This window comes from Bos grunniens, chromosome 9 (genome assembly GCF_055505025.1).
Source record: "Bos grunniens cultivar Pamir isolate PY7600 chromosome 9, Bosgru_T2T1.0, whole genome shotgun sequence".
Classification (NCBI taxonomy): domain Eukaryota; kingdom Metazoa; phylum Chordata; class Mammalia; order Artiodactyla; family Bovidae; genus Bos; species Bos grunniens.
In genome coordinates, this window is record NC_141173.1 from 805,842 (window position 1) to 833,459 (window position 27,618).

At 51.2% G+C, this 27,618-nt stretch overlaps 2 pseudogenes across 1 annotated transcript; both read right to left on the reverse strand.

Moving 5' to 3' along the window:
- Positions 1 to 1,329: 1,329 nt before the first annotated feature.
- Positions 1,330 to 3,797, reverse strand: LOC147365511 (uncharacterized; annotated as a pseudogene). Its single transcript, XR_015132554.1, has 2 exons — positions 3,718 to 3,797; positions 1,330 to 3,596 (listed from the first exon to the last, which is right to left on the reverse strand). The product of XR_015132554.1 is annotated as an uncharacterized LOC147365511 (transcript).
- A 22,424-nt stretch (positions 3,798 to 26,221) lies between these two features.
- On the reverse strand, positions 26,222 to 26,972 carry LOC147365512 (uncharacterized; annotated as a pseudogene).
- Between the last annotated feature and the right edge of the window lie 646 nt (positions 26,973 to 27,618).

Genomic DNA, 27,618 nt, shown 5'->3' on the forward strand with positions numbered 1-27,618 from the left:
GGCGTTTGCTCACCCTCAGATCCTCAGGCCCGAGCTGTGTAACCATGTGGAATCGTGATGTTTCTGGCGGTCGTGTCTGCGGGTGTCGTGATTTATGAGAAACTCCCTAGCGGTCACTGTGAAAACAGAAGAGTGTTGGGGATTCAGGCCTCCTTCTGTGAGCCTCACCTCTCCTCTGTGCACAGACAGACGGCACCCACCCAGCCCACCCCTCCCCCGTGAGACCGTCTCAGAGAGAACCCCTCCAACATGTGGTACAGCAGGTGTACTTGTTTAGTAGCTTGGTGTGAGTAATTCTGTTTGAGAACTCAAAACAGAAATATTCGCACAGGTTTGTATAACCTACTCACGCTACTCTTTGGCAACAGGAGGAGATTAGGTGTCAGAGTTTAATACGTATAGAATTCTAGAAAAAGCGTTTTTAAGACCTTTCACTTTTAATGTTAGGACTTTGCCCACATTGGTTACTTAGTGACAAGGGAGGAACCTGAAATGGATTTTGAACTGGCAGACAGGAGTTGCACCAGCAGCAAGTTCTGGTCCTGGTTTGAGCATTTCATACATATGGTGTAACTCTGCTTTAGAAGAATTAGGCTTGAGAAGGCTGCTCCCAGCTGTGTACAATTTGACTTCTGTTTCCACTCATTAATATTCTTACTTTAATTCTGAGGAAATTGCATGAGACTTTTCCAACTTTTACTTGAGGAAACAAGCCACAGAGCTCCCTGTTGGATCTGTTGAAGGTCCCTCCCTGTTCTGGGTCAAGCCCGCCTGTATAATATAGCAGACAGAGGTCCTGACTTCATGCCAGATACCTTCCCTCCTGGAATTCTTGCAATAACAGGGTAGTTTAGTATACTTTCTGTTTGCTGCTTGGGTTTATTATGTAGAAAAGAAGCTTGGTAAACTGAGTGGCTGGACAGAACGTTAAGACAGATGGGTGCCAATTGTGGCAAATGTGATCTTTAGGGTAGGCACATTTTTGCTCACGTCTGAGAAAACTGCCATGTCTAGGACTTTTATTTTGAGGACGTTAACTTTATGTTTGATTTGAAACTTAGGACGACGTCAATGATAAACTTAAAAATGAAATTGCAAATAAGGATTCTAGGCATCGACAGGTAATGGCCTTTATGAACTGTGTCTGACTTTTATAGTAGTGAATTACTGAGGAAGGAAAGTAAAGATCTTTTCATGTGACTCCCATGTTGGAAATCAAGTCCCAGTATAAAGTTCTTATGACCCTAAAATATTGCGTTCAAAAGTGTGGATGTACATCATGGTAAATCAGCTGTACTGGAAGGAAATACATTTTTTAAAAATTGGGGGTGACTGCAACTTACAGGTTTGAATTATTTGGGACTTGGTTTAACCATTTTGTGAAATTCCACTCCTGACTCTTTTGTTTTACTTGAACGTGACTCTGTTGGCTTGTTAGAGTTTTTACTGAAAGAGCAGAGAGCAGCAGGGAACTTCACAGCAGCTGGCTGCCTGTTGGGAACTGGGGTCACTGTGACAAAAAGCAGGATTAGAGCTCCGGTCTGATTAGGGTTTGTACTTCCTGTGGTTTGGTGAGCCTTACTCGCTCCTGTTCCTGAGTGGTCTCAGATAATCGGGATTTAACCAGGAAAACCAAATCTGGCTTCTCCAAAACAAAGTAAGTCAGTCTGATGTGTGCCAAAGTGTATCATTGTCCCCACCACAAAAATAAAATACTAGAAAGCCATTGAAACGTATGATGGGGAATACTAATTAAGAGCATTACGATATACAAAATAATGGCTGTAAAAGGCAGATCAGAAAATACCATGTACCATATGCTATTGTTTTCTGAGGGTTTTAAAGCATATCATATTGTTTGTGTACGTACATAGAGTAATATGCACACAGAAAAAGTAAGAAAGCTGCTTAGAAACAAATGCTAACCTCTCAGGAACCTGAGTTTATAGATACTTTAATTTTTTTTCTTTTTTTTTTTTTAAAAGAATCTGTCTAAATGTTCTACATTGAAAGTTTTTCAGAGTAAGAAGATCTGTTAAAAGAATAATCGTGCATTTACAAATACTAGTTGACTGGCATTTCACCAGGCACGCTCTTATCAGGTCTGTATTTCAGAGGAGATGAAAGCCATATTTTGGCTTACATGCCCGTGGCCATCTGCAGTCAGTAGGGTTCCCTCTAAATGATGATTCTGGTGATGTTTTAAGAAGGGTCCATACTGAACCCTTCTTCCCTTAACTTGTCAATAAGAATGAATAAGATTCTACAGAAAACTGATCTTCTTTAATATATAAGAACTTTTTTTTTTTTTTTAAGACGTCCTTGGGGAACGTTTAGGAAAAGCAAATCTCTGGCAGGAGGTGTTCTGCTCACTGAGACCAAGCCCAGGAACACTGAGAAAATTTACCCTGACGCAGCTTCCGAAACAGAACGAATCCAGTAGACATGTGCATTTAGGTTTTGTCTCAGCTTACTTAAAGCAACAGTGGCTACACCTCTCGGCCTATTTTGATCCTCTGCTCTCCCTTTGTAGACGGAGGATAAGAACCGCCAGTTGCAGGAGCGCCTGGAGCTGGTAGAGAAGCTGCAGCAGACACTGTGGAGGGCGGAGACGCTGCCCGAGGTAGAGGCGGAGCAGGCGCAGAGGGTGGCCGCGCTCTCCAAGGTACTGCTCTGGGTCCCTGGGGGGCAGGCGCGGGGAGGGCCTGTTCCGGTGCTGTCCCACCACGCCCCTGCCCGTGCTGCTCAGTCCACACAGCATCGCAGACGCGGGGGTCGTGCTGCCCGTCTGAGATGGGAGCGCTCCCTGAGTGTCAGGCAGCCCCTGCTTCTGCGTCATCCCTACGTAAATTTCCCTCGTTTTGTCCCATGTTCTGTGTGTCCCCAGGATGCTTCAGCTCCGAGTCACAGCTGCTCGGAGTTCAGTCAGCCACTCAAAGCCTAGCAGGATAGAGACCTAGAAAAATCCCATTCTCGTTTAAGAAATGGCCAAAAATAGCTCTGTAATGAACACAGTTTTAAGTCATTATCCATACACTTGTTGAAGAAGTCCCAGCAGGGCACGTGTAGACCCGGGGCCCCACTTCCCGCTTGCCATCCCTGGGAGCCCACGGGTGAGAGGCCGCGTCCCAGGGATGTGGCGCTGCTGGGGGCATCGTCCCCACTGCCAGCCAGCCAGCCACCCCGTCCTTCTGGTGGGAAAGGTGTTGCCCGTGCTGCCGGTGGGCACTGGCTGGGCATGGAGAGTTGGGCCGGGTCTGTGCTGACGCGGCTTTCGGAAGCGTTGCCCGGAGCTCAGTGAGCGCCTGAGGGGCGGTCAAGTCGCTGGCGGTCGGCGGTGTAGGGTGCTCTCAGACCCTCCCAGAGCAGGGTCACTAACAGCCGCCAGGGGGCGCCCTTCTGCCTGTGACCTTCCTCTCCAGGCTTGGTTTCTCCTCTCCCCTGGCATCTCTGCTGTCCGTCCCCGGTCGGCCTTCTAGTCCGACCTTTTGTCTTCCGGAAGCTGTACCACTCAGGAGGCTAAACAGTTCGAACTTCCTTCCCAGCTTAGGAAGGTAGAACGTGTGCCTCGCGCTTGCCGCTGCCTGCTGCCCACGCTGGCTCACCACAGGCAGTCCGAGGAGGGAGCGCAGCGGCCGCGGGTGCGAGCCCGGGGCAGGGGGAGCACGTCTCCTCTCACGAGCTGGTCACCAGCACCCTCCGTGAGCCACATGTCACACACGAAGCCGCCCAGGCTGCGTGAGCAGGCGTGCGGGCATGACCCCCGCGAACCCGGGCCCGTGGTCCGCACAGAGCATGGCCCACTTGCCGCCCCTGCAGTCACAGCCCGTGTGCCGTCAGGACAGGGTTGTTGCGAATGGAGCTGACGCTGTTTTTGGCCGACAGGCGGCAGAGAGACACAGCAGCATCGAGGATAGGCTGCGCCAGATGGAGGCCCAACTGGAGGAGGAGAACAAGGAGCTGCAGCGGGGTGCCTATGCTGACGGGGAGGCGGCCCCTGGGCGGGAGACGCGGCTTGGGCAGGGGCCAGTGCTGCCTTTCTCTGCCGCTCCCGTCTCTGCCGCCGAGTGTGTGCATGTGTGAAACTGAAGGCATGGCGCCCAGGTGTGGAACCTGCTTGCTCGGACGTGGCGCTGGAGTCCCACATGCCAAACTGCTGGTCGAGACATGGTGTGTGTGTAGGATGGCTGTTCCTAGGCAGGAAGAGAACAGTAGTTGTACTGTGACAGAAGGCGTGTCAGGAAAGGGTGATGATGGAGGCTCGCATCACCAAGTCCTGAGAGAGGTTTCCCGAAAAGGTTGGCCACACAGCGATACAGACCATCCAGGAAATAGAGTGGGGATCCCGGGTCCAGCCTCACGTGTCAGTACTGTCCCCACCATGCCTGTGTTCTTGGCCCTGGACTGCAGAGCTTCACAGGCGGGCTCCCAGGGGGCAGTAGTTCTGACTCCCATCGTGAGACCCGTGGTGAGGCGCCCTCCCCGCTTAGGCAGAGAGCTCAGTGTCTCCCGATCAGGGGTGCACTTCCTTACTTTCAGAACTGCTGCTCAGAGGCTGTTGAAATCGGGATGCTGTTTATGACTAAGCCAATTCAAAGTCAACTTTTGTTTTGCTTTAAAAATCTTTGAATGCCAATGCCTTATTGTGGAAGCTGTGACAGGTTTTGTTTCCTTGGGCTCAAAAATCACTGCAGACGGTGACTGCAGCCATGAGATTAAAAAAGGCTTGATCCTTGGAAAGCTATGACAAACATAGACAGCATATTGAAAAGTAGAGACATCACTTTGCCGACAAAGGTCCATATAGTCAAAGCTGTGGTTTTTCCGGTAGTCACGTATGGGTGTGAGAGTTGGACCATAAAGAAGGCTGAGCACTGAAGAACTGATGCTTTCGAATTGTGTTGCTGGAGAAGACTCTGTTTTAACAGAAAATAAACTGTTTTTAAATGTATTATGATGGAAAACTTCAAACATGCACAAAAGTGGATGGAGTAGTATAATAAATACCCATGACCCGTCCTGTCAATTAGTCTCAGCAATTTCTAACACAGAGCCAATCTCAAATAGATCATTCTTTTGTCTTCTCTCCATTTTTTTTAATACAGTAGGTCCTAAAAGCTTTTTAAACCTTGAAATCGATGCTCATCTTATAAAACACAGACTTGCCAACTTTGTTATTACATTTAAAAATTGCTTGAGGTAATTATTTCCAGTTTTTTAATATGAATTTTCATATTGGAAAAGACCCTGATGCTGGGAAAGATTGAAGGCAGGAAGAGAGTGGATGACAGCGGATGAGATGATTGGACGGCATCACCAACTCAATGGACATGAGTTTGAGCAGATGCTTAGCAGAAGTCGAATTACATTTTCCTTATGGCTAATCCACTGCTGCAACACGTATAGCATTTCTGGTTTTGAACACTGAATGTGTTTGCATTATAGATGGGTTTAGAGTGTGTGGCCATTATGTGTGGTTCAGAATTCTGAGTAGTCCTTTCTGGGTTCACCCGAAAGCTGAGACAAAGCGTGAGCCTTTCACGTGGACTGTGCTGTGCATCAGAAAGATAATACGAGCCACATACACAATCTAAAATTTCCTAAAAACCAACGGGCTACTTGATGTCCTTCTTTCACTGCAAGTCTTGAAATCCTCTGTGTGATTTCCACATCGAGCTTTGCACCAGCCTGTCTCATGTGCTCAGGGGCTGCACGAGGTGAGTGACTGCCATGGCCGACAGCACAGAGCTGCTGGGTTGAGTTGAGTGACTCAGAAACTTGGCCCGTTTGACTTGTTTTACCCCATGAGGAAGTGAAGTGGGCTGTAGAGGAATGAATGTGAGGAATGCAGGTGAGCTCCATGGAGACAGTTTAAAGCAATGAGAGGAGCGAGGGCAATACAGTGAGTCGTATCCCCCTGACCCAAACCCCCGCCCCAAGTCCAGCTTCTCTCTACCGACTTCGTCGTTGTTAATGGCTTGCCATGTTTCCTCCAGAGAAACCTTTTCTACACCTGAGAGGGAACTTCCTCTTCACTATGGTTTATAAAGGTTAATATTGTTCTGAGTGTTTATATTTGCTAGGGACTCTTAGAGAACTTTTTCTCAGAATTAAAATGTTGGGAGTTGATACCTACTAACGTAACCTGTTCTGCACATTTTGGTGCAAGTCATTTTACATCTGGAAAGCAAGTGGTGCAGGCTGTGTCATTTGCTGTTTCATAGGACCAGCTGATTCTAAACCTGGAAACCCTGAGAGCCGAACTGGACCAGACGAGACTGCAAGGGGCTCCCTTCCACCACTGGTAGGCTGCTCTCCCGGACAGCTCCCCTCAGCGCTTTCGAGTGTCACAAGGGCCTGTCTGGTGTGTGGACAGTATGACTGGGTGTTGCTTATGGTCGCACCTCGAGGAGCCTGTAGCTTCGTGGCCAGCAAGAGGGAAGAGACAAGCATTGTTCCTTAGGGTCAAACTTGGTACCACGGAGTGTTAGTCACAGGATTGACAACACTCAAAACCACAGGCAGAGGTTTGGAAGTGGGGGGCCGACCAGTTGATATTTGGGTGTATTCATTTGAGGGGCCTGACAGACTGTGACACTGATGTTTTTGAAGAATCGCAGAAGGTTAATGACCTGTAGTCTTTTTTTTTACGTGAATGGAGCCTGAGACATGACTTGGCATTGACTGCGGTGGGAGGAATCACCTGGCTTGTGAATGAGGAGAGTAGAGTACTGAGCATCCTGATTTTTTCTTAACTCGTTGTTATAGGGGCAGTAATTCTTATTAAGTATTTAAATGTTTCTTTGGCTTCATCACGGAAAATGGTCACAAGTGAGAGATAAACTTTAGCAAAGGTTATTAAGTGCTTAACTGGTGACATTCATTCATCTGTATGAAATCAACTACTGCTTGAATCCTGACTTAGGAGACAATTTGGAGCCCATACGCATATTTCTGTGTTTGTGTGCTTAGGGGATCCTTGCAGTCCAGGGCCCCCACCCAGCCTTCTTCTAGAGAAAAGGAGATGTCATTTGAGACACAGGCAGAGCCAGAAACTGGTCCTGTGTCCGAAACCACAGCGGATAGAGTTCAAGGAGAGCACGTGCCCTGCAGAACGGGAGGGAACATGGCCAGACTTGGTGGCAGAGCTCCTCCAGGGTGAGGGGCTGGTGCTGTCAGAGGTGGGGAACCCCTGCTCCCGGGGTGGATGAGGTGAGTGTGAGGAGGACTGCGTAGACAGTGGAGGAAGAGGAGGTGGACATGGCCTCTTGCTCTTGGGGGTTTTTGGGTAACGAGGAGGGCCCTGGTTCCAGGACCTTCGGGTTCAGATGGAGAAGCCTGGGGCCTGGTCACCAGTCCCCTGTGTGTCAGTGAGAGTGAGAGACGAGAAGAGGAAGTAGCCGTGGGGCAGGAGGGGCCACTGTACTCTGAAGACAGTGGGCCACAGCGACTGGTGAGAGGGAGGGGTGTCTCCAGGAGGCAGCTCTCAAGGGGTCACGGCAGTGACTTAGCAGCACAGGTGGGGCCTCGGAGTGGGGCTTGCAGGCAGTGTGGGCTGGGTGGGGGGCACTATGCTGGCTCAGGAGGGAGGGAGTGGGGACTGAGAACCTGGCTCACAGGCAGGGCAGGCACGGCGTATTTGGTGGGACCTCCCAGGGGAATTGGTCACCTTGTCTCTGAGACCTTCTCCCGGAGGAAAGAGCTTCAGGTAAGGAGGGGGAGAAAGATGGAGGCTGCACCCCGTGAGAGGACTGGGAGGTGATGGTTGGGGGCTGACCCAACCCGGAGGCCTCTGTGGCCCTCAGAGGACCCTTGAGAGTCCGCAGTCCACAGCGGGACTGTGTCGTACCCCCCACCCAGTTCCCAAGTGTGCTCTGGCCCCAAGCCCTTGGGTGGAAGTGGAGCAGAGAAGGGAGCAGTTCTGTCAGGAGGGAGGAGAGACGGGAGGGAAGACAGGTGTGGCTCCGGGAGATTCCAGACTTCCATCTCCTGTGCAGCACAGGGTTCCTCGCAAAACCGTCAAGCAGAGCAGGGTGTGACCCTGAGCAGGCTGAGCTGGTGGTTGGCCCTGGTCACTTTGCAGACGTATGGGGTGTCCTGTCCTCGGAGGAGGGCCCTGTCTCCCGGGTTTAGGGACTCCTGCACGTGAAGACACCACCTTCTTCCCAGAGACAAGACTGAGCAGAGCCCGGGCGGTCCTGCAGTGCAGGCAGCTCACAGTCAAGACGGGGCTGCCCTGCCTCTCAGCAGGCCCCTGCTGAGTGAGCTCCTGGCACCTGCAGGCCCAGGCCTTAGTGCTCAAGGCCTGAGCATCTGTGACACACTCACCTCTGCTTTAATGGGAGACACCAATTGTGCTCAGCTCCGAGCTGTGGGTCCGAGGCCTTTCTGCTGCGGGTTGTCTGAGGCGCCTTTAAAAACACTGAGAGTGGTACAGACAGTGTTCCAGGCAGACTGTTGATTGTGATCCACGGACTTCACTTGGGAGAAGGGAGGTCAGAGCAGGCGTGGGCTGAAGCGGGAGGTGGGGTGCCAAGGGGAAAGCAGAGCAGGTGCAGGCCCCACCCTGGGACCTGAGAGTGGGCTCCAGGGGGACCCTGGACGCCCCAACCCCAGACAGCCAATCCTGTCCTAGTCAGCTTCACACCCTCACGTCAGCACTGCCTTCCCCATGTACGGGAGTTTTCCAGTTGCTGGAGATGAGCCCTGAGTGTCTGCAGAGCAGCAGGCGGCCTGTTGCTATTGGAGCAGGAGGGCAGTGCCCTCCCAGGGGCCCTTTTGCTGTGAAATTGCCGATCTTCCAAATGGACAGGCTCTGGCTTAACAGACAGACTGAGCTCTCTTTTCTTCTAACAGCACTCTTCTTTCCTGTGTGTTTCAGCCGACCCCACTTGGGCAGCGCCCCAGACCTCAGGTTTCCTGTGGCTGACCGGCCCAGCATGGTACTAATTAGCACAGTTTTGAAATTGTCCTACAAGTAAATGGATACACCATATCCATCAGCTTACAGTGAGAAGAATTCTCATTGGAAGTTTAAGTGCCTTTATATTTTCACCTCATTCGTGGCATGTATTTTTTCATACATGTCTGTGTTTTGAGCTTCCATATTAAGTGAGCAGTTAGTTTGGGCCAGACATGGTCAGAAGTAGGACTCCAGCAGTGAATTAAAAACCGTGTGTGTTCTTTATCCACTGCTATGTAACGAATTATTGCAAAGCTTAGTGACTTCCCAGTGAGCAGCTCACAGTCCACAGTGCCTGTGCATTGTAGCAGGTGGGCCTGGTTCAGGGCCTCCTGAGAGCACAGACATGGGAAGGCCCCCCAGGGCTGGATCGCAGGCTTTCAGACTCACCTGGCTGCTGGGGACAGGCCCAGGTCCCTGCTGTGTGGCTTTCCCATGGCCTGGCTTTCCTCGGAACACCCTCTGAGAGCGAGAGCGCGGGGTTTAGCCCAGGGCCTTTCGCGCCCCAGTCTCGAGGCTGCACACCTTCACTTCTGTTTGCAAAAGTGAGCTGCGAAGTCCTGCCTCGCTCAGGGGCTGAGCAGGAGTTGCCCCTTCTGCCTCTTGAAGGGACGAGGATGGAAGAATTTGTGGACCCCTTTTTAAACCCGCACAGCCTGTCGAACAGTAATGAGCAGGGAAAGGAAACCAGAGAGCCTGAGTTGTCCGAGGAGGAGGGGACGATCGTGTGTGAACAAGATGGCCAGCGAGGTGACACCAGGAGGGTGACCTTGAACCAGAGACCCGGAGGCAGGAAGAGAAGTAGCCACTTGGAGATAGAAAAAGGGTCGGGTCAACCAGCGGGGACAAGGGAGAGAATGGGCTGCAACAGGGAAGAGCCCGGGCTCAGGCCTGGGCAGATCGAGGCCAGAGCCTGTTTCCTGAAGTGGGGAGGGCTGCCGGGGCGGGGAGCTAAGAGCCGGGCCTCAGCCCTGTTGAGGTGGATGAGCCCATGGGGCTCGTGTCAGGGACGTGTCTGACACACGTCAGGAGAGCAGCTGAGTGTTCTGGCCTGCATCCGGGAGAGGACTCATTCAGCTCAGGGTGGACTTGGGGCCGTGGACATACAGATGGCATTTAAAGGCACGAGCATGGTAAAGTCACCAGGCGGGTGCTGGAGGAGAGAGATAGGGTGCAAGGGTAGAGCTGTGGGGCACCCCGCATTCCAAGGTTGAGAAGGGGTGCAAGGGACTGAGGAATAACCGCAGGGAGGGCAGGGCCTGGAGCCCAGGGAGAGACATGCTGGTGGGGGGGGGGCGTGGGGGAGGGCAAGGAGGGGAGGGGGCTTGGTAACATGTGTTCCTGGAGCCCCCGGGGAGCTGCCCTGCAGGGCGGGGCACACAGCCTGCTGACAGAGAGCTGGAGACCGAGCGGGGAGGGGGACCGTAAGGGCCACTCCCAGGGGGCTTTCAGAGACCTGCAGTGGGTGCTACAGGGAGCCCTAGAGGAGGAATCTGCTGGTTCCCCTTGTGCTATTGGAAGGCGAGAGAAGGGAGAGGACGTGCTGACCGGGCTGATGGGGGTGAACCCATAGGCAGCTGGTTCGCTGGAGCGGAGCAGGAATGATGGCAGGTGGTCCTGGAGCCAGTGAAGGAGGTAGCCCAGCCCTGGGGCGGGGTCGTGACAAAGACAGGAGGCGAGGGCACTGGCCACAGGGAACAGGGACCCAGCAAGCCAGCACCTCGAGGCTGCCCCTCAGTTTCTTTGAGGTCATGTCTGGGAAAGAAGGCAGGACCTGGGTGACAGTGTGGCAGGGGGGAGGTTTGCAGAGAGAAGGGTGTGAGGTGTGAGAGCGGGAGGGCAGCACGGGGCCCCGCGGGCACTCTCCAGTGTGTCTCAGATGACAGGGCCGCCCTTGCGGTGCAAGGGGCCGTCCCCAGAACAGCCCAAGGGCCTGTGCCCTGAGGAGAGCCACGGAGGGCTGGCCCTCCCGTCTCCTGGCTGCCCCTGCTTGCTCCTGTCTGTGGGTGTTCAGACCAGCCTGGGAAACGGAGGGCTGGGAGCCTGTGAGGACAGCACTCTCCAGTGAACTGGTACCAGTGATGACCGCTGATAGGGATCCAGTGGCTGCCGAGCTGAAGGGTTCTTTTTTCTTATTTTCCTCCAGCTTGGCTGATGGAGGCATGGATGTATTTTTGTAATTTTCAGTTTCTGTCTCTTATTCCATTAGCCCACCTTTGTGAATAACCTCATAGGATTGCCTGCCTTCCACGCTGAGACCTGAATGTCACCAGGCCATCTAGGAACTGGATTCTCCCCCTGCCTGTTTCTTCAGCCCTGCTCGCTTAAGAGATGGCAGTGTCTCATGAGCATGGTCCATTTATCCACAGTCAGGGCTTCCATGTAAAATTAGGTTCAGTTCCCGATAGACTTGAGCTGCCCTGAATGTTGCTGATGAGACGTGGTCCTCTCATGCCCAGGTGCAGACCCTGAAGGAGCAGGACTGGGAGCGCGTGCAGCAAGCCAGCGTGCTGGCCAACGTGGCCCAGGCATTCGAGAGTGACGAGGGCGTGTCTGACGGTGAAGGCGACAGGGTCACCCTCTTCAGCTCAGCCACTCAGCTGTCACCCAGGGGGAAGGCTGATGCCAAGACTGACTGTGATGCTGCAGGAGCAGCTGGACACCATCAATGAAGAGATCCGGTGGGTGATGCCGAACTTTGCTCCCCAGAAACTCGGTTTCTTTGAGGAGCTGTCTTCTCCTAGGGACGTCTGAGTGTTCCATAGTAAGAAATCTGACCTCAGGTCTGCTTAAAGAATTTTCAGTTTTGAGATTGCCCTTGAGTATAGAACTCGGTCAGCCGGGGCATTCTGTCCACGGTGTGGTGTCAGCACTCTGTGGGGGGGGGGGGATGTTGTGGGGTGTCCCCCCTCAGCTCTGAGCCCCAAGGTGGGTGAGGTGCCGAGACGGTGTCCCCTGCGGCCCATGCACCCTCCTGTGTCCCTCAGAGCCCCCCACGTTCTGGTGAAAAGCCACCTGGAACAGAAAAGCTGGAGTTTTGGGGTTGGCAAATTCCCACTCAGATCTGCATTTTCCTTTTTAACTTAATACAGTGTGAAGATTGGCTTGTAGGAAGACAGTGGTACAAGGACATGTGTTTGAGTTTTTCTCATCTCATCAGTATATTTAAGATGTTTTCTTTAGACACCGGCTTGGCAGTTATAACAATTTATAAAACGGGATAGAATCCAAAGGCCCGCTTCGTGGTGAGCAGGGGGCCTTGGGGCTGGGGGCCCCGAGGCCTGCCTGGTGCCACACCCGCACAGCTATGCCCATGTCCCAAGTTTACTTTCAGAGTGGCCGCAGGCTGGTGACCCTGCACAGGACCAGGCAGAGCTGCTGCTCAGATTGTTCTCATCACGTCAGCCCAGGCCGAGGTGCCCCTTCCTGTCGGCCGAGTGCGGGGCTCCGGGGGAAAGTCAGGGGGTGAACGGGACAACCAGAAAATTCAGGTCGTGCCGCCTGCCCATTTGACGCTGAGACAGACAGCTTTGTGGGCCGTGTTTGAGCACAGATGAGCTCAGAAAGATGGTCTTTCCGCATCCCCGCAGGAAGTGTGGAACGGTTATATATTAATATTTTTATTTTTACAGCAAGTTGTCAGGTAAAAGTGATTTTTTCCTTATACGACAAGTTGGCTTGATGTAAATGGTAAATTCTGTCCATCAATTTGTTATCAACAGTGAAAAACTTTCAAGATGTATAAGTAGAAGTGAAGCTGGAGAGTTTACTTCCTGTAAGAATCTTGTATTTTAATTTGAAAATCATTTTATTTGCATAATCATGTATTTAAACTGCTATATAAAATCATCCACAACACATTAGGGGAGAAGAGCAGAAACTGTGAATTCTAGGTTAATGCAACACATTGACATGAATCCAGAAACTCACACAAAGCTGGTGGTCAAGTGATGCGTTTGTACATATACAACCTTAAAAAAAAAAAAAAAAAAAAAAAGATCAACTCAGCACTTCATCTGGTCTGGAGACTTGTGTTTAGAAACTCCAGCTTGTTCGTGAATTGCTGTTTTGATTGTACAGAGTTCCCGATTCCCAGTGGAAAAGACTTGAGGCACTGACGTGCATCTCTGCCCTGAGAGCCCGGGAGGTAAAGGTTGTCAACTTGAGGTATCTCCTCACAGGAAGAGAGTCGCCACCAGGGTCCCTTCAGAATGTTAGAGTAAATAAGTGAAATCAAGCGTGAATGATCAGGGGCCAGTTTGTAAGACTCAACGCTAAGTTATTCTAAGTTTGAGAATATTCAAAAGAGGAAAAGTAGAACCTTTTGGCTGAGATGTTAATTGAGCAACTGTTTCTGGAATTTGCTAATCGTGACACAGAATGCTAGCCCATATTTGTTGTCCAGACACGTTCCTCTGCTGACAAAGGCAGGTGATGGGTTTTATTCTATTTTAGGTTGATCAAAGAAGAGAAGGAGAACAAGGAGCAGCGGGCCGAGGAAACTGAGAGCAGGGAGGGCAGGGGGAGCTTAGGCAGCCTTCGTCATTTTAAATCAGTGAGCTCCCTCAACCTGCTTCCCGCCTCCTCACATGCCGGCTCCTGCCTGCCCTGCAGTGGGCATTTCAAGCCCCGAAGGGGGCAGCACAGCCCAGCCCAGCCCAGGAGAGAGACTGGCTGGGCATCATGACTCTGGTATGTGTCTGCCTCCTCCCTGCCTCATCCTTCCCCCAGGACACTGGTTTTCTTTTGTTTGTTTTCTGGTTTTTCCCTTTTTACCCAGAAGAAAATCAGGTACATTTGCTATGCTCAGAGGTCTAAAATTTTTTAAACTGCCTAGTCTTTAATAATCCCACAATGACACAATGACAAATTAGTCTTGATATTTGGACCACTACTTAGCAAGTCATCATGAACTCAGCCAGAGCCTGCCTCTGTAACGTTGGGCCTGGCCTGTGCTGGGCACAGTAGCTACAAGGAAGTTTCTGTTCTCAGGGAGCAGAAAACTTCGTGAAAGTAACCATAGGCAGTTCTCATGGCGTGGGAAAGCCGTGCAGCACATTTTCCATTGGGGATGCCTGGCTACAGGGTGTAGGGCATGCGGTGGGAACAAAACCAAGAATCTACATTGGTCTGCTTGCTGATGGACCTGGCCACACGCTCAGGCCAGCTCTGCATGTGAAACCAGGTTAAAAGCCCAGTGCTTCAGGGCCCCAGGGAAGACGTCAGGCTGCCTCACTTTTCCGAGTCTAAAACTGGGATGACGACCTTTTGGTGACAGAGTGTGTGGCTCTAAAGCACATGTTCCAGCTTTCTTGTGTGTTTAGCTTAGGTTTTGTGAGTGCATTGCTATTTACCCCATGAAATCACGTGTACAACACTCTGCTTTGTAACTGGACTTGTATTATCTCTTTTTTCTGTTACCACCCATTTCATATTAGCTGCATTGTTAGTCAGCTTATAATTAAATTAACTGTGAATCATTTTAGCGGCCTGTGAAGTGGTAACTAGTCCATTTTGTGGTCTTTTGACACACTCTTTTTATAATTTGCATCATTGGCTAATTAGTTGATATTTAAAATTCTTTGACGATTTCTCTGTGGTTTCATGCTTGATTTCTTTCCGAATATTTGTAAAAGAACAGTTCTGTGTGTTTTCCTTGTTGTTTGAGTTCTCTGACAGTGTGTCTGCTTTCATCATTGATTTTGATTTCCTGTCTCATCCTGTTGTCTGCTTAGTCGTCATCAATCCAGGACCCTCCCCCCCCCAGCCCCCGAGGCTGTAGTTTACCCATCCATCTCCCCTCCCCCATCCCCCAACTTGCTCTGGTCATAGCAGTGCTGTGGTCCACAGTGTATGTCCCCTTAGTCGTGTTTGTGCTTTGTCTTCATGTCTCATTAAATGGTGTTTTTCCCCCATAGCAGTAAGTTGAATTGGTGTATCACTATGCAGTCACAGGAGAAGGCAATGGCAACCCACTCCAGTACTCTTGCCTGGAAAATCCCATGGACGAAGGAACCTGATAGGCTGCAGTCCATGGGGTCACACAGAGTTGGACATGACTGAAGCGACTTAGCAGCAGCAGCACGCAGTTATAAGCATAATGTAGATGGATCCTAAACTACATATCATGTGTAATTCATAAATGAGATTGTGCTTACATAAAGAAATGATCCTCTTAAGTGTAGAATTAATGGACTTTTAGATATGCAGATGGCACCACCCTTAAGGCTGAAAGTGAAGAGGAACTAGAAAGCCTCTTGATGAAAGTGAAAGAGGAGAATGAAAAAGTTGGCTTAAAGCTCACCATTCAGAAAACTAAGATCATGGCATCTGGTCCCATCACTTCATGGGAAATAGATGGGGAAACAGTGTCAGACTTTTTTTGGGGGGGCTCCAAAATCACTGCAGATGGTGACTGCAGCCATGAAATTAAAAGAGGCTTACTCCTTGGAAGGAAAGTTATGACCAACCTAGATAGCGTATTAAAAAGCAGAGACATTACTTTGCCAACAAAGGTCCATCTAGTCGAGGCTATGGTTTTTCCAGTTGTCATGTATGGATATGAAAGTTGGACTGTGAAGAAAGCTGAGCGCCAAAGAATTGATGCTTTTGAGCTGTGGTGTTGGAGAAGACTCTTGAGAGTGAGTCCCTTGGACTGCAAGGAGATGCAACCAGTCCATTCTAAAGGAGATCAGTCCTGGGTGTTCATTTGAAGGACTGATGCTAAAGCTGAAACTCCAGTACTTTGGCCACCTCAAGTGAAGAGTTGACTCATTGGAAAAGACTCTGATGCTGGGAGGGATTGGGGGCAGGAGGAGAAGGGGACGACAGAGGATGAGATGGCTGGATGGCATCACCGACTCGATGGACATGAGTTTGGTTGAACTCTGAGAGTTGGTGATGGACAGGGGGGCCTGGCATGCTGCAGTTCATGGGATCACAAAGAGTCAGACACGACTGAGCGACTGAACTGAACTGAACTGACACAATATCCTTTCTGTGTTGGTGCTTGTATTTAAGACTGTAAATCTCATCAGCTTTTGCACAGTTAATGTCTCTATTAGACTCTTTAAAAAAGTATCTTCTATAGTTAGTAAAATGTAAAGACTGCACCTGCTATTATGCTAGCTTTCATCCTTACATATTTTCACAGGGAACTTGCTTTAATGAATTTATTTTGAGAACTTTTAAATCAAATTCTATGTCAGGATTTTACATTAATGTCCAATAGGTGGTTAGATTTGTTCAATGTTAAAATAGGTATTATGGTAACTTCCTCATCAGTTAAATTACTAACTTAAAGTATAACATGTTTTTTATTAAGAGAAACAAACTTATAGAGAAATTTGGCTGAGAATAGACAACTGTTAAGGCCCTCTGTTGTATAGAATGCTGTGCTTTAATAAACCATGATGTTGTAATAGAATGGTATCTTCCTGAGTAATAATTTATAGTGTTTCTCTAGTAAATCTTGAATAACTTATTTAACTTCTGTGGTCAAAAAAAATGTTCTGTTTCCAGTCACATGTTCTCTAAATCTTCATGCCACTTACATATTTGCCATCATTTTTGCTTTACTGTATTTGCCGATACAGATTCTTGAAATTTTAGCTTCAAAGTCGCAATAAGTCTGGTTTCTCTTCATTTCTTTGCATGCATCTATCAGCCTAGTGATTTAAGGAAGCAGCGTCTAAAGGTAAACTAGTAATTTAGCAGGCCTTTGTTTCTCTGTGAAGTATTAAAGAGTCCTTATCATTTAACATGAATGAACGCTGTGTGGTTATGTCCTGGTGAATAATTGATGTTTTAATGGAAGTAATGAAACTCACCCACCACTTAAAATGTGCTGATGGTTCTGTTGGAAATAGATCATTCATTGGGACAATTGTAACAGTTTGCCTTTCTCCCACTTGTTTGCCTTCTGATCATCTCATGCTTGTTTATAATAGACATAGTATTATTTATCATTTTTAAAATTTTCTTTACTTATTTTTTTGGCCATGCTGCACAGCTTATGGGATCTTAGTTCCCCAACCAGGGATGAGACCAGTGTCCCGGCAGTAAAAGTGCCAAGTCTTAACCTCTGGACCACCATGGAATTTCCGCTTAGTGTTTTCTTAAAAGAAATGACTGAATCAGAGCCATAGATGTTAGATTTGTGGGAAGCCAATTTAATGATGGTGGGTAGCAGTGTGCAGGAGACTCTGTGTGCTGGGCACGTGCTTTCTGAGTCTGTCATCTCATCTCCAGGTGAGGTCCAGGCTACTGCTATCCCCATTCAGCAGACATAAACACTGAGGCTTAGCGAGGCCAGGCACCCTGCCCAGGCTCTCACACCCAGCAGCACGGTGCAGACTGGTCTGATCAGAGCCTGGACACTTAACCGTGGTGCCGTCCAGCCCGCTTTCCTCCAGAGGCTCTTGTGTCCATCACGGCATCCCTGATGGAGGGAGCATCAAGAGGGAGCTTGCTGCCTCTCCCAGTGGGTCACTTGGATGAGCCCCTGTTGTTGGAGTCCAGTGCCCCAAGGGCTGGCCTTCCTTGTCCCTCTCCTGCTCCCAGCCTGCTGACAAGCACTCCTGGGCCTTCCCGTAGGGCTGGGGTGGCCGTGCTCCAGTTCACGCAGTTCAGTGCCCAGGAGCCCTTCTGCTGGGCACAGCAGAGCAGCGCTGTCCCCCTGAGGTTGGTGACCTGGGTGTGCCACTCGCCCACTCTGTGGTCTGCTTTGCCCTCCTGTTAAGTGGACACGGCACTGCCCATCCTGGCCACGTGGGCACCAGTGGGGTGGCTCCCATCCTGGGGGAGGGCGGCCAGGCTGCGGACCCAGAGGCCTTCCTCAGGAGGAGGCCCAGGCAAAGGGGCTGGCCATGGTCCCTGACTTTGAGGCAGGTGTTTGTCTCCACTGAGTCCATAGTCAACCCAGGTGTGTCACTTCCCTGCTCTGTTCATTGTTGTTTTCTGATTTTTATAAATGCTTATTTTAACTTGAATTTGAGATTGATCCCTGTTCAGTTCCATGTGGATAATTTCTAGCTTTTGTAGCCTTCTATTGTCTGAGAGTTCTTGTTAGAGCTCGGGGAGGATGCCCAGTTTATCCAGCTGCTGTTAAATGAGTTCAGCTGTATTTTACACTAAGTCACTTTGTTGTCACCAAGCTCCTGTGGGGCTGCACGGGATCAGTATTCTTTACAGAATCCCACTAAAAAGGCACAGGTTAGTTGGTTAAAACAACGCACTCATTGTTTATAAAAATGCATGCCATGCATGTTTCCTAAAACCTCCCCTGGTTTAACCACACACCAAAATGTATCAGTAAGACCTGTCTGGACCCTGCGGGGTTAATCTGTTCCCCACACTGTCTTTCCTTTCCTCACACTCAGGACCAGTGGAAACACTGGGAGTCCAAGAGAGATCATCATCTTTTTTTTTTTTTTTTTTAATTAGTTTATTTTTTAATTGAAAGATAATTGCTTTACATAATTTTCTTTTCTGTCAAAACTCAACATGAATCAGCCATAGGTACCTATATATCTCCTCCCTTTTGAACCTCCCACTGCTCTAGGGTGATACAAGATCATCTCTTAGTGAAGACCTGGGAGTGCCTTATGGAAACCACTGTGAGCGAATGATACTCGAACTGTGTGTAAGTACTTCAGTGGGTAGTTCCCAGTCTATATGTTACCGAGAAATATGATCCAGGCACATGGTGTTCGCATGGAGGGGTTAGGTACCTTTTCTGTGTTTCTCTTGTTGTCATGGTTTCCAGTAACCTGTATCATCACTACAAATGATCTTGGGTGGTAGCACAAGCTGTGTCTTTTTCTCCTTCAAACAGAAAGGTCTGGATGGCTTTGCTGAGAGGTTTCTTACTCTAGCTGTGGTGCTTCTGAGCAGCATCTGGCGATGAGCACAGTCCTTTGCTCATCAGGGCAGTTCATGCTGTGCACGTTTCACGGTGCCAGCATTGCTCTGCTGTCCTGCCCGGCGGGGCCATCTGGTCGCTGGATTCCAGGGAGGGTGGAGGCCGGCTGCAGGGAGGCTCCCGTCCAGGGTCTCTGCACTCAGTCAGATGCTCTCGCTGCCCCATGGCCCCACTTCTTTTGAACAAGACAGTCCTTTAAGATGGCATTAAGCTATAACAAGGGTTTTTTTTTTTTTGTACTTGGGGGAAAGCATAGCTAATAGATTTTCAAATAAGTTTCTGGTTATAATGTAAAGCCTGTGTGATTGCCTTTTTCAGAACAGTCTATTGTTAGCCAGTTTGACACTTACCTCACTCCCTCAGCTGCCAGCTTTATGGGAAGAGGTAGGAGATGACAAGACCACCATCAAATGTGAAACCTCGACCCCTGCCTTGCCGCGGTCCCTTCGGCTGGACCGCCTGCACACGGGGACACTGCGCACAGCCACCCATGAGGACATCAGGGACCCCCGCAAGTAAGCGGCCTGTGTGTGCGTCATCAGTTTCAGGAGCCCTGTGCCTCTTGTCTTGAAAAAGTTGCAAGGATGATTTTAAAGGAATACCACTGAGTTTGGTGCCTGTGTTTAGTGGTGAACTTCAGGTGCTGGGGAAGAAGAGCTCAGTGACCTCAGTGATTTTAGAAAACATCCATCTCTACAGATTGACTCCTGTGGGAGCTTTCTTCCTGCTCTTGGTAGAGGTCTGCCCGGCTAGGGGCACGTTCCTGATGGCGATGGCCCCGTGCCTCTCGGGTTCACTCTTGAGGGTCCCTCCCTTTTCCGCAGGGGTCTCCTCTCAGGAGACTCTGTCCCCTCCTGTGACTGACACTGTCCTCATTCAGACCACCACCTGCTGAGCTCTTGTCCTGAGCCAGGCAGCACTCGATGGAGGGCACATGTGGTCACCTGACCAGCAGCCCTGCACGGTGACCATTGCTCTTCTGCCACGGCCAGGGACGGTCACCCTGTGGGAGGCGGGGGGAACTGCCCAGAGCAGGGGAGCTTGCCTTCTCATGGAGCATCATCACCTGCAGAGCAGCAACCCTGAGGGAGGGTTGGAGCGCCCTCTGCACCACCTGGCCTGGAGTCAAGCCCTCCTCGGGAGTGAGCTCGAGGCAGAGAATCTCAGCTTCTGGGCGCGGTTGTCTGAGGCCGGGAGCCTGAATTGCTCATGTGGAGTGTGGTTGTTGAAGGAGACTCCACTGTCAGCTGCGAGGTTGAGGCGCGGGTGTTGCTGGGTGCCCGTTTCTATCAGTAGCTCTTGTGGAGGAGTGTGTGTTTGCACGAGGGTGCCAATTAAAGGCCGTTTTCTCTCCCCAAAGCTCGACAGGCTCTCAGGACAGCCCCGGGAACAACCCCAGCAGCAGCACCAGCAGCCAGGACTCGCTGCACAAAGCCCTGAAGAAGAAGGGCATCAAGTCCTCCATCAGCCGCTTGTTTCGCAAGAAGGAAAATGGCTGGCCTGAACACCCCAGCAAGGAGATGTTAGGAGCCGGTGGGTGCTTCACCGTTGAGAGGGAGGAGGGCCTGCAGGCATGTCCCTTCTGTGTCTCCCCTGTCATCCCCACGAGGCTCCTGTCACTCACGCTGGGGGTCCTCCTGGGAGCAGGAGCGGAAGAGGCGTCTGTCTTCTCAATGGGTCTGAGATGATCAGATGAGTTAATCAGTGGATGGGTGGATGGATGGATGAATTAAGAGTAGATGGATGGATTGATTAGTGAGTGGTGGATGATGAACAGATGGCTGGCTGGATGAGTGGATGAATGGAGCATGGAATGAATAAAGCAGATGATTGTACTCCAATGCTAGAAACATATTCGATGAAATTGATTGAGTAGGAGCTGGGCAATGATTGTTTCATCCTAACAGTGACATGTGTTTGGAAACGGCCTAAGTGCTCATCAGTGAGGGGTGAGGTACAATCTGTGGACACCCCACAAGGAACAGCCCGCCCTCCTTCTGCCACCTTCCCCATCCCCAGGAGCTCATCAGGGGTTCTGCCCATGCCCTCCACCCCACCCCACAGCCATGCAGGTCCTCCTGGGGTCCCCTCATCACACAGGGTTATCATCAGGCCCCCATCTCACTCAGCTTCCTCTCCTTGAGGACAACGTATGTTCCTGCCTCTTCAGCCACAAATTTGTTGAGTCTTGTTTGTGCTGGGTGTGGGATTTACAGGGGTAAGTAAAGCAGATGCAGTCTGGAGCACAGTTAAGTGACAAGAGAGAAAAAGGAGCAGATTATTAAATGCTATCCCTATTATTAATAAATACAATGCTGAGATGGATGGTGCATTGATTATATACCAGATGCTGTGTGTGCCCCTTACCAAGCAGGTGCTGCCCCCTCCCGATTTACAGAGGAGGACACAGTGATAGTCACATGGTTAGGGAGAGGTGGGGGCAGGTTCATACCCACGCAGCGGGACCAGGCACTTTGCCAAGCCCCAGCCACCTCTCTGGTGGATGCAACAGGAATGAGATGGTTCTGTTCTATGGCATGATGATTCAATGGACATGAGTTGGAGCAAACTCCAGGAGATAGTGAAGGATAGGAAAGCCTGGAGTGCTGCAGTCCACAGAGTGGCAAGAGTCGGACACAACTGAGCAACTGAACTAAAACCTGAGTGTGTGCTAACCTGCTTCAGTCATGTCTGACTCTTTGTGACCCCAGGGACTGTGGCCCACTAGCTCCTCTATCCATGGGCTTCTCCAGGCAAGAAGACTGGAGTGGGTTGCCATGCCCTCCTCCAGGGCATCTTCTCGACCCAGGGATCGAACCCACATCTCTTGTTATATATTGCATTGGCAGACAGGATCTTTACCCCTAGTGCTACCTGGAAAGCCTCAGTGAACGCTGACAACTAGAAATGCAGAAAATAAGGGCTGCTCCTAAGTTAAACTGGAAGAGCAGCAAGCACAGGTTGTAAAGAGGAAAACACACGATGAGTGACAACAGCACCGACAGAAACAAGGGATGCATTCACCCACATAAAGAAAATATCTGTGCCATTCGGAAGAGGAGCCTGTCAGCCCTTGGAGGGACAGTTGGAACCAGAATGAAAACCAAGGCCATGGTCAGCAGTGCCCACCACACGGCCTGGGTGGTGTGGTGTCACTCACCGGGCTTTCTGCGTCCCCAGAGCTGCTGGCAGTAACATCTCTGAGTGCCAGGCCAGGCAGCGTCCACGTGTGGGCTAAGGCATCACTGCTCTCCTTCCAGTGATGCTCCGGGGCCCTCTGTGAGCAGCCACCCTCATCCCCTGCCCTGCCACCCGCTGGGGCCCGGCTGTCCCGCTGAGATCCTTTCAGCCCTTGAGCTTGAGTGTTCCCAGCCCTCTGCCACGCCAGACTGGGACGCAACTCAGGACTTGGGCTTGAGATATCAAGGAGACCTTGAATCTGAAAGGACACTGCCATGGGGCCTGTGAGAGAGCAGGAGAGCAAAGCCCCCACAGGGAGGAAGCAGAGCTGGGGAACATGCCCACAGCCTCTACTGCCTCCTGCACAAGTGCCTCTTCTTTGCCTCTCCTTGACCTGAAACAAACCCCAGCTGCTGCTGCTCCACAGGTGATTCCTAAAGATGCACCTCCTGCTAGAGCTATTGTCCTGCTGCTCTGGGGCTGCCTGAGTGTGCTCAGGAGCGTCAGACAAGTAGGGCTGCCACACCTTATACTGGAGGTGGGGGGCCTGATACTGGGGAAGGGTCGGAGGTGGGGGGAGGGTCTGAGGGTGGAGGAGGGCCTGATGCTGGACTAGGGCCGTGATGCTGGACTGGGGTCTGTTGCTGGACTAGGGTCTGATGCTGGGGGAGGACCTGATGCTGGGGGAGGGCCTGATGCTGGACTAGGGTCTGATGCTGGGGGCAAGGTCTGATGATGGTGGGCAGCCTGCTCCCAGATGTACATGGAGTTGAGGATAAATATGAGAAATCTTTTTTTCATACTTTCCTGACCACCTTGCTATGTTCTTTTTAACTTAAGGATAATTTTGTGCAATATCGGTTGATTTCTGCCATACATTAACATGAATTAGCCATAGGTGTACGTATGTCCCATCCCTCTTGAATCTCCCTCCCACCTCCCTTTGCTACATTCTTGTTTCTATGGATATATGAATAATAAAGTCTGTTGACTAAAATAACATGAAAATCCCCCACACAAGTGTGCACACACATACTCCCTAGTGCATCATTCAGGTCCACATCAGGGTTGCCTTTGGCCCCCCCACCCTCAGACCGACGGCGAGCCTCGATACCTGCACTTTGTTCCCACCCTCGGCCTGCTGCCCGCACCTCAGCAGCAGAGGGGCCCTGTCCTCGAAGATGCTGAAGTGATGGAGCCTCTTGTCTCTGGAGCCAAGGGCATGAACACACCATCAGTAGTCCTCTGGGGACACCTATGCTTCTTCCTTCTGGGCTTTCCATTGTAGCTGTCCATTGCTCTTAACAGAATGTCCGTGTGATGACACAGGCTCCCATTACCAGCTCTGGTCTGTTCTCAGTGAGAGTACAGCTTACCCTCGGCACTCTTTATTGGCCCTGGGAAATTTTGCTTCAGTACTTTATTGAAAGAAAGCAATAAATAATACTGCGATAAAAATAGTTCAAAAGTAGAGTGTACATACTTTGTCACATATTCGGGAAGTTCACAAAAGATCAATAGGAAAATAGAATGATAACAATGAATTGTACAAGTAAATTAAAGGTGAAACCCACATGTAAAGAGACATGCTGTCTCTGTCTACCAAGATACCAGCTGCATAATAAATATCACACCGTGACCTGAATGCATCTCTTGCTGGCTTTTTTAATGTGACGCTGGAAAAGTAAAAATTACATTTGCTACTTATACAATCCAGAATGGCTATGTCATCACAATCTAAAAATGTACACCTAGGTCCATTCTTTAAACATGTTTACAAACAGATGTAAAAAAAATTATTTACATAAAAATAAGGCCTTTGTCAGAGCTGCACTACCCTGTCTGTCTGGGAAGTGGCACCTTCACTGTCTAGCTCGATGGCTCCGCAGTGGGTGCAGGGCATCGCTATTGGTCCCTGAAGAGTCTCACTGGAAAGGAGGGATCTGGCTCCACAGAGACTAGGTTACGGGAGAGATTTTCATAGTCTTCTTCTAGTCATCCTTTCAGCCCAAATTTCATTAGAAGCTCACATTTAACACCCAGTACTTTTAAATCACGCTGTGGACAAAAAGCATTTCTTGCTAGAAAAAGTACAGTTTAGGCCAGTCGTTAACATTCAACAATTGGTTGAAATTAAGTTTGCTTATTTCAGGGTGATTGTTGGAGAGCTTGGTTACATTCTGGAAGGATAATGCACACCGTGTCATGATGATTTTACAATCACAGGAAAACCCCATCTCTCATGGTTTAACACTTTAAAATTAAACAAGAATAATTACAATAAATGCATCATTTACAAAAGCCCTATATTTTTTCATAGGATTTATACAGACAAGCACTACAGTACATTCATTTGAAAGACTAAAATCAGATATCAGAACATGAATTGATCTGAAAGGATATTTATAGCCTGAATATACAAGAAAAAGTAAATAATAATATAAATGAAGTCATAAGTTTACATAAATATCAGAAACATTAAATTCTAAAATATTTTCTCCATGGTATTCATGAATTTTTCACTAATTAAAAACCCTGTAATATCTTCGGGTCCATGTAACAAGTATTAACAGAGTAAAGATTACATCGAGTTCAAAATGTAGTCTTTGCTGTATTCTGGACGCTGTATAATCATCTGGAGAATTAGTGCAGGTAAACTGGAAATAAACACACAGACAAGTCAGTCCTGGGTCGGCAGCTGGTGCCCGAGCCCCTGCCCCTCCTGACAGCCCCACCCCCAACCCCATTCAGGGCTTCAGCTGCTTTGAGAATTCAGAGAAACATGGAGGACCAAGCAGATCAAGGAGAGAACTCTGTGGCTGACTTTATTCTGCTATGCTATGCTATGCTAAGTCACTTCAGTGGTGTCGGACTCTGTGCGACCCCATAGACGGCAGCCCACCAGGCTCCCCCGTCCCTAGGATTCTCCAGGCAAGGACACTGGAGTGGGTTGCCATTTCCTTCTCCAATGCATGAAAGTGAAAAGTGAAAGTGAAGTCGCTCAGTCGTGTCCGACTCTTAGCGACCCCATGGATTGCAGCCTACCAGGCTCCTCCGTCCATGGGATTTTCCAAGCAAGAGTACTGGAGTGGGGTGCCATTGCCTTCTCCGGACTTTATTCTGACATATAGCTAAAAGCTGCTGGTAAAAAAAACTCAAAAATCCAATTCAGCTTTCTAGCTGAGACGTGAACAGGACAGAGCAAACAGCATCCTGCCCTCAGAGCCCCTCAATCAGGGCTGGGCCCCAGGGCTGGACCCACCAGAGGACCACCCAGAGCAGCACCTGCAAGGGAGGGTGGCCCCTCAGCGGCGGCCGAGCCCCAGATGCCAGTGCACCTGCGTGTGAAACACTGGCCTCCTCACGGAGAGGCCCAGGGCAGGGCAGCCTCGTGAACCCTGATGCTCTGGGCCCTGTTCCCTCCGAGAACGTGCACACAGGGCGTGGCCGGCAGCACTGCCACTGTGGGAGGAACACCCGTGCGCCCCGATGCGAGGGGCCTTGGCCATGCTCTGACCACTCTGGCGGCAGCAGGGCGCCAAGGTCACGTTCTCTGCTGCTGAGGGCTCTCCCAGGCCAACCTCCGGAGACCCGCTGACCCTCCACTCCCTTGGGCGTGGGCTCCATGCCCCCGCGGGACCAGGCCGGCCTGTACTCACCTCGAAGCTCATCAGGAGCAAGTCCTGACTGTAGCGGAATCCAGCCTCTGTGTTCCTGCCACGCTGCCTGGTCCCATGAGCGTGGGAGGAAGGGTGCAAACACAGAGTGCGGTTAGTCGTGCAACTTCACACAGGGCACAAGGACACGTAACGCACACCCGCAGCAGCGCCCACTCCTACTGAGGGTCTGGGGAAACTTTTAGAGGGTGGATGAGCCAGAGAGCGAGCCTAGGGGCTGCCACGTGGGGGTCCCTACCACCCGGGGTGGGGGGAGGGCGGTCAATGGCACATTTGATGATATAAACGCCGTCATGGGGACAGATACTCCACGTCAGCAGCTGCCAGTCTCTCCTTAGACCTACGGATTCACAGAGATCCAGATTCACAGATTCCACACAGTCTATTGTTATTCAGTTTTACACTTACCTCATTCCCTCAGCTGCCAGCTTTACCAGAAGAGGTACAAGATCAGACTAGATCAGACGAGTTCAGGCGCGTTCAGGGTGGTATGGCCGTAGAAGGAGGCGGCTGCCGCTGGGCGCCCTAAGAGCCCTGCGCTGCGCCTCCCTTTCGCTCCGACCTGCTGGTCGGGCCAGCCGGCTGCACCTCTCCACGGGGGCACGCGCTGTACTTGAGCCAAATGATCCGCGACCAGACTCCTGCCGGCCGATGCCGCCACGCGCACGAACACCGCCACCCCGCGGCCAGCAAACGCCTGGCCAGGTCCGGCGGCCCGGAGGGCTTCCCGGACCCCCAGCGGCAGGCCGGGCGTGCGTGCGTACGGGGCCTGGGGGGTGGGGGTGGGCTGAGGGGCGCGGAGGTCTCGGCGCCCTCCCACCCCGGGCCTCTCCAGGCCCTGCCGCGCTCGGCGAGCGGGGCCTCCCCGCATCCCGTTCGCTGCTCAGGGCCACGGGGCCTGGAGGTGTCTGGCTTCCCGCTCTGCCGCCGCCTTCCCCCCACGGCCCGGGACCTCTGAGCCTCCTGCGGGCCTAGGCGCAGCCCAGCCAGGGCCCTGAGCGCCCATCCCGCCCGGCACCTGCCCGGTGCCCAAACCCAGCGGGAGCCATGGAGGCGCGGTCCACCCGAGCGCCTCAGCCCCGCCCCTTCGCCCTACCGAGGACCCCCTTGCCCCCACGCCGCCCGCCAAGCACACGACTTCCTAAGAGAGCAGACGAGCGACAGGCAGGCACACGGACAGGCACACAGACAGGAGACAGGCGGCCGGCGCAAGCTCGTCAGCCAGAGCCATAGAATCTGTGAGAGGCCGGGGCCAGAGGAACGGACAGGCGGCCGGGTGTCAGGAGAGACAGAGGCAGAAAGAGAGGAAGGTTCAGAGACAGACTCCAAGACTGCGAGAGGGAGATACAGACAGACAGACAGACGCACGTGCACGCGCGCGTACACACACACACACACACACACACAGGGAGGCAGAGACAGAGAGAGGGAGACACAGAGCGAGTGACAGAGAGACAGCAAACGGGAGACAGACAGGGGAGAGAGGATGGCATCGGATCCGAGACAGACACACTGGCACAGCCTGTGACGCACCTCAGAGGGAGGCGCGCGGAAGAAGCAGCTTCCCCAAGGGAGGGGGCGTCAGCCTTGGGCCGGCCCCGGCTGGACACGATGCCCTGGGTCTGGCAGTCACCCGTGGGGACCCCAAGACTTCCTCAAAGCCTAGGTCTCAAAGGTCCCCTTTGGCCTGGCTACCTAAGGCGAGACCCAGCCCCCGCTCCCAGGCCAGAGGGTGAGTGTGTGAGAGTGTGTGTGAGTGTGTCGGTGGGCGAGGGTGGGATCGGGTTGACTTGGGGCCGGGTGGATACCCAGAGTGGAGGGGGGAGGGTGTGGAGGCCGGGGGTTGGGAAGCTTGCGTGATCCTCTTGCTGTCTCTC